This window comes from Trachinotus anak, unplaced genomic scaffold (assembly GCF_046630095.1).
Source record: "Trachinotus anak isolate AG129_WGS33_773 ecotype Australia unplaced genomic scaffold, CSIRO_AGI_Tana_v1 ptg000032l, whole genome shotgun sequence".
In the NCBI taxonomy this organism is placed as follows: Eukaryota; Metazoa; Chordata; class Actinopteri; order Carangiformes; family Carangidae; genus Trachinotus; species Trachinotus anak.
In genome coordinates, this window is record NW_027273883.1 from 27,588,797 (window position 1) to 27,595,365 (window position 6,569).

Genomic DNA, 6,569 nt, shown 5'->3' on the forward strand with positions numbered 1-6,569 from the left:
TGATTGTAGCAGATGGTGTCTCTAACCGCTCTACCATCTTGTCCGTCAGCAGGGGGGTCGGGATTGTCAGTCAGCTGAAGAGTAGGACACTGCTCTTTTTGTGCTCTAATTGTGGCTATGTTGCGGAAAACCACATATGCCACAATTATATCGCATGCTCTTTCTGGGGTGACCCTGAGCCTGCGAAGGCACTGGAATTGGGCCGTGAGCATCCCAATTGTCATCTCGACCCTGGCCCATGTCCTGCTGTGAACCAGGCTGTACCGTTGCTGTGGGCTGGGCTGAGGGTCAAGGTAAGGGGTCATCAAATAGGGCTGGCATGGGTACCCTCGGTCACCAAACAGGTAAACATCGAACTCTCCTATGATAATACAAGGATTCAGTTTAAATTTTCAGTTGTAATAGGAGGAAACAAAATGTTGATCATAAAAGGATAGAGCTATACACAGTATATAAACTCACTGTGGGCAAATTTAGCAATGAGCGTACACTTATGAAAAATTTGCGAGTCATGCACAGACTCAGGCCATTATATTAGTGAGGAGGCGGGCCGCATCACAAATGATCTTCACAGGGGAGAACAGTAATTAGCTGCAGTAGCTGTATTGTGAAGTATCTTTCATTTGGAATGCTAAAGGCATTAATATGCAAGTATTTAGGCAAACCTGCTCATTCATGCTGTGAAAAGATCTTTTATGCACATTATCTCCTTCATTCACTGAAGGAGCTGTGACTGGGATGTGTGTGCAGTCTATGCATCCAATCACACCTGGAAACCTGAAAATATATCAAATTGATTGATTAGTGCTTCAAGTCTCAAAGCTTCATATTGCACTAATTGTTGCTAGACTAATACCTGCTATTCTGTGAAATTCCTCTTTGAGGGGTCTGGTGGGTCTGGGTCCTGGAAACACTACAAATGTGTGTATTAGACGTTTCAGTGCCCGACGTTTCTCACAGCCCGACAGACAGTTGCCTTCGACTCATGCTCTGCATCACCAATGCTATATAAAAAACTGCTATAGGCAAAAAACCAAAGTGCAATACAAAGAATTTGCTCTGAACTGAGCGCATGTGTCATGTGAACGATGTGAGGGTTGAGAATATTGTTCAGATTAATTACTGATGGTGCAGAAAAACAGAAACGCTCAAACAAATACTCATCAGGGGATGATAAAACATCCAATCCGGGTCTAATAAACCTCTCCCAACAGAGATTTCTGTGGAGTATTTTGCGGTTTGATATCAATTGGCTCTTCCACAAAAGGACATGCCATGTCTGCCACTGCTTTCAGTCTGCAGGCTTCAGATAAAGAGGAGGAGAAACTCAGGGTTAGTTGAAGAAAACCTGCCAGTGAGCAGATTTGGTTCATGGAGTATGTTGCCATGGTAACTGACTCAATGTCAAGCTGAACTGGCTTTGTGAAACTGAAAACCCAGAGTTTCCTTCAACTCTGAGTCAACTAACTCTGAGTTTTCAGTAAGCCTGCTTTCTGAAACAGGACCCAGGTGTATTGACCAGGACCAAACAAACTGATAGACAGAATGAAGACAGGCCAAATCCAAATGTCCCCCCCTGAGACCTGAACCCTCACAGACAGCACCTGAATGCAAGAGGCTACAAGGGAGCAAAATGGTATAGAGAAGAACACTTTATGACTCATCATGTTCCCGTGATGTCACCAAAACATGCTGTGTACAGATGTGGGTTTAGGACTTTTGATTAGACATTTTTTATTTAGTCCTTTCGCTCCCTGGCGATTTGCAGATTTGAATTCATCATAGGAGAAATAACTGCACACAGTTGTGGCTCTGAATCACCAGTGAGCTGTGTTTATACTCACATGTAAACTTCTTTTGTCTTGTAACGTTAATGTTCGGGTGGTTGTTTACCATTTTTATTTCACACTTCAAGGCGTCCCAGTAACCACCAAAGTGTGCAGAAAGGGCTCAAAATGTCTGCAGAGAACCCTCATGCCCTTGATGGTTTTTCAGTGGGCCTGAGCCGAGGAACACAACTCGGAGTCTGTGAGGGTGGACTGTGGGATTGGGCCAGAGACGTAAATACACCAGGGAGGCAAGGGTAATCAAACACAGGTGAAACACATCAGGGCGGGGCAGACAATCACAATGGAGGTAAAACGAGACAAAGACAGGAAGTAAAATAACAGTGGGCACACAGGGTATGTGATTTCAAAATGATATAATAATAATAATAATAATAATAAAATATTCACCAGTTTTCAGGAGGTGTAATTTGAAACGCTAACCTATGGTCCACCTTTGTGTTTGGCAGTTGTGATGGTGAACATGGCTCTTGGTTTATTTTTGTCCCTCATATATTTAAAATGCTGTGTATATATAGGGTCTTATTGTTGGGGGGGGGGGGGGGTGATTGAATACACCTATTAGCCGCATGATTATGTTTCTTATGGCTTTTTTTTCTTTGTTTTTGAGGCTTCAAAACTTTTCAGTGTCGAGTTTTCAGTCCTTTCATCCAGCACCCGACTCGTTTGTGTGGATGTGAACATTCTCCTGTGTTTGAACTTGTCTTCTATCACAGCAGCAAACAAAAGGCTCTCTCCAAAACCCTCTCAGGGTCTGCTGCTGGGTGTAAGGCTCCTTAGTTATTCAGGTAGAAAGTGAAAATACTCTGTCTCTCTCTCTCTCTCACACACACTCACACACACACACACACACTTGTACTTCCATCTTTGTGAGGACACTCGTTGACATAATGCATTCCCCAGCCCCTTACCCTAACCTTAACCATCACAACTGAGTGCCTAACCCTAACCCCGACCCTAACCTTAACCTAAACCTAATTCTAACCATAACTCTAAAACCAAGTCTTAACCCTCAAAATGTGATTTGAATGTGTCTCAAAAGGTGAGGACCGGCCAAAATGTCCTCACTTTCCCAAAATGTCCTCACTCTGTTAGTAAAATACTTTTTTTGGTCCTCACTATGTAGCAAGTACAAGTACAAGTACACACACACACACACACACACACGTACTTCTATCTTTGTGAGGACACCCGTTGACATAATGCATTCCCTAGCCCCTTACCCTAACCTTAACCATCACAAATGAGTGCCTAACCTACACCTCATTCTAACCATAACTCTAAAACCAAGTCTTAACCCTCAAAATTAACACACACACACACACACACAAACACAGTATATGCATGGCTTAACATCTTAGTCTGCCATTGCAGCTACAGTTGGTTTTGTTTATTCTGAACTATAGGCTGACATAATTATGTTCTTGTTAGGTTCAAATTGCCCAGATACAAGCACACCAGGTTTGTAAACAAATGTCACCTGAGCAAAAGATTATCGAACAACTATTGGGTAGCACAATTATCTGATGATTTTAACATAAAGCTTTATTAATCAACAGTTTTCACCGTTCACAATTGCTCAAATGGTTTGGCTCATAGGGACAAATTACCAACAATTCTCTAATTGCCCTACTTAATTTTTTAGCCTCATTATTGTTGGTTTTTGCAAATTCCCTATCAAATTTATTATTCCCCCAAGTGAACAAAAATCGCCCATCAGCTTTAAAGGGGCTATTAGTAAGTTTTCACTGCTGCTGAAGTGTTTTCCTGTCGGGAGCAGGTGGTGTGGATTGTTGAGTGACTTGAGCTTCGGCCACTATAGTCTGCATAACACAAGAGGTTATAACACGCCTTCTGAGCAGCGTTACATCTTCAGGGCAGACTGGAGGTTGCAGTGAGTAGCTACTAGAAAGTGAGCAGACTGACCAAGGCTAGCTGGTTAGCATGCTAACTTCAGTAGATGAAAAGATGTGATAGAGAGAACAGTTAACATAACATAACACAACAGTGTTTGTTTCCACCTCTGGGGACAGCTGTTGGTGAGTAAAGGAATGAAATTTGATGCTGAACTCAACACGTTTCTTCTAAACTGGTAAGTAAACAGCTGGTAAAAAGCTGCACTAATAATTGAATAGTGGATCAAAGAGGTCGCTCACAGTGACAAACCCACAGAGAAGTGTCACAGAGCCACTTCACCTCAGCATTACACTGCATTTTATCATCTTTCACTGCATTATTTTGGTTTCACAGTCTCATCCCACATTGTTTAGAGCAGACACTTCCTTAAATACTTTGAGAGTTGATATATGGCTCAATTCCAATCAACACCTTCAACCTTCCCACTCTCACTCCGTTTGCATGTTCGCATGGAAAGATGCTCTCCTCATGACATGGTCCGCTGCATTAAGTATCATTCTAAATGTGACAAAATTAGAGGTTACATTGTATTTTAAAACATGTTATGTACTTAAGAGAACTGTACATATTTTTTTATTTGTCTTGAATGCTTGTGTTGTATGATTTCAGGAACTATAGAAACAACCAAGAGTATAATCAGATAAGGAAAAATGCTCAACAAAAAGAAATGTGGACAAAGAGTTTTTATGTATTCAGTTGTGATTTTCCTCTACACGCTCACTATGCCACGGATGTGATGAGTGCCATGTCATTGTCCATACACATACATCTTTGTACATAAGATTGTCTTCTAGACAAATAGTGATTTAGTTACAGTATCCTCTCAGAAATATTTTGGGTAACAACAAATTTCCTTTTTCCGTTGGAGAACTTTTGATTCACATTTCAATAAATGTATATTTACATTTTGTCTTCAACACTCACTGAAAGTGTTAGATTTCACATTCAAACCTGACCTTTAAGTGAAAGGACAAGTAAACCATGCAATACAGAGAAAACATTCAGTGTTAATGCATTTACCTAAGGATAGAAATTTAGTTTAAGTGGAAAGTGAAAATCAGATCAGTCCTCTGACCTTTCTGAAGACAGACAGCCTTGAGTGAGAGGTCAGAAGACCAAAACATTGACAAATAATTACGTAGTGTGTGTGTGTGTACACACTTGCACTTGCTACATAGTAAGGACCAAAAAAAGTATTTTACTAACAGAGTGAGGACATTTTGGGAAAGTGAGGACATTTTGGCCGGTCCTCACTTTTTGAGACACCTTCAAATCACATTTTGAGGGTTAAGACTTGGTTTTAGAGTTATGGTTAGAATTAGGTTTAGGTTAAGGTTAGGGTCAGGGTTAGGGTTAGGCTCTCAGTTGTGATGGTTAAGGTTAGGGTAAGGGGCTAGGGAATGCATTATGTCACCGAGTGTCCTCACAAAGATGGAAGTACAAGTGTGTGTGTGTGTGTGTGTGTGTGTGTGAGTGTGTCTGTTTTCTGCTCTCAGCCACAGACTGCAGGACTGCATCTGAGGCTTTGAGGCAAGCTAATCCATGAGCTGCAGGCCTCAGCTGCCTTCGTTGAACCGCTAGGCTGAAAATAATTACATTTTAAATGGCTGTGCAAACAACAGCCACCACATTAGCGTGTTAATTCAGGCCAATCACTTCCACTAAAGAAAAAAAATAAAAAAATCGAAATAACAAGAGGAAACACTGCCTTCATTCTGTCCCCCACAGACTGATAAATGCACAGTAGTCTTCCATGCCCCAGGTTACCATTTATAACATTTGATTATTTATTTATTTCCTCAAATCTGCATAATCATTTTGGCTATAGGTCATATGCGAACAAGATGGGGAGCTCAGAATAACATGCATTATTCATTATTTGCAGGATACAGTGGGTGCCAGAGGTTTACAAGATATGTGAGTGCGATTTACCAAATTCATCCTTTTCTTTATCGCACAAAAGCTTCTTGGACTGGGAGTACCTGGGGGCCCAGATAGAGTACAAAGTGTGTAATGAAGAAAATGGTAAAAAGATCAGGTAACCCAGATAAATAAATCGCTGTGTCCTGTTCGCGCTGTATCCTCACCCAGCCCTGTGTGAACAAGAGCGTTCGACTTCATGGTGAAATCTCTTTTGTGTGAGATGGATTTATTGCCTCTAATGGCGAATTATAATAGATAAATTGTGTGGCAATAATCTATCGCTATCTTTTAGAAAGTTATAACACGTATGTTCTATGGTAAATCATGATGGGAGCTCAGTGTGGTGTGACAAAATGCAGCAGTAAATCAGTGACTTTGATTAGCAGGATGAGTCAGGACAACTGCAATATGAAAAGCACAGCTGACCCCATGCTTTTTGATATCTGCCATTAGAGGACAAGAGGCTGCTGTGTGTGTGTGTGTGTGTGTGTGTGCGTGTGTGCGCGTGCGTGCGTGCGTGCGTGCATGTGTGTGTGTGCATGTGCGTGCGTGTGTGTGTGTGCGGATGGATGGATGGTGTGATAGGAGAGCCTTAGATCAGAGATAAATGACTTCATTAAAGTGTAAGTCTCAGAAAGCTGGAATGAGCTACATCTCCCCCCTCTGTGCCACGGTGGATTATGAACTCCATAAATCAATACATTTCTGTAAAACGATAATGTTCCCCCGCCTGCTACATCCAACCTCCAACAGTGGAGCTGACACAGCTAAGGGCTTTCACATTCTGTTGTGACTTCTGCTTTGATGGGGGGGGGGGTGATGCTTGCAGGTAAACATAGTGTAGCAGTGAACATGTGCTTGGGTGGTACTGAGACATGATTA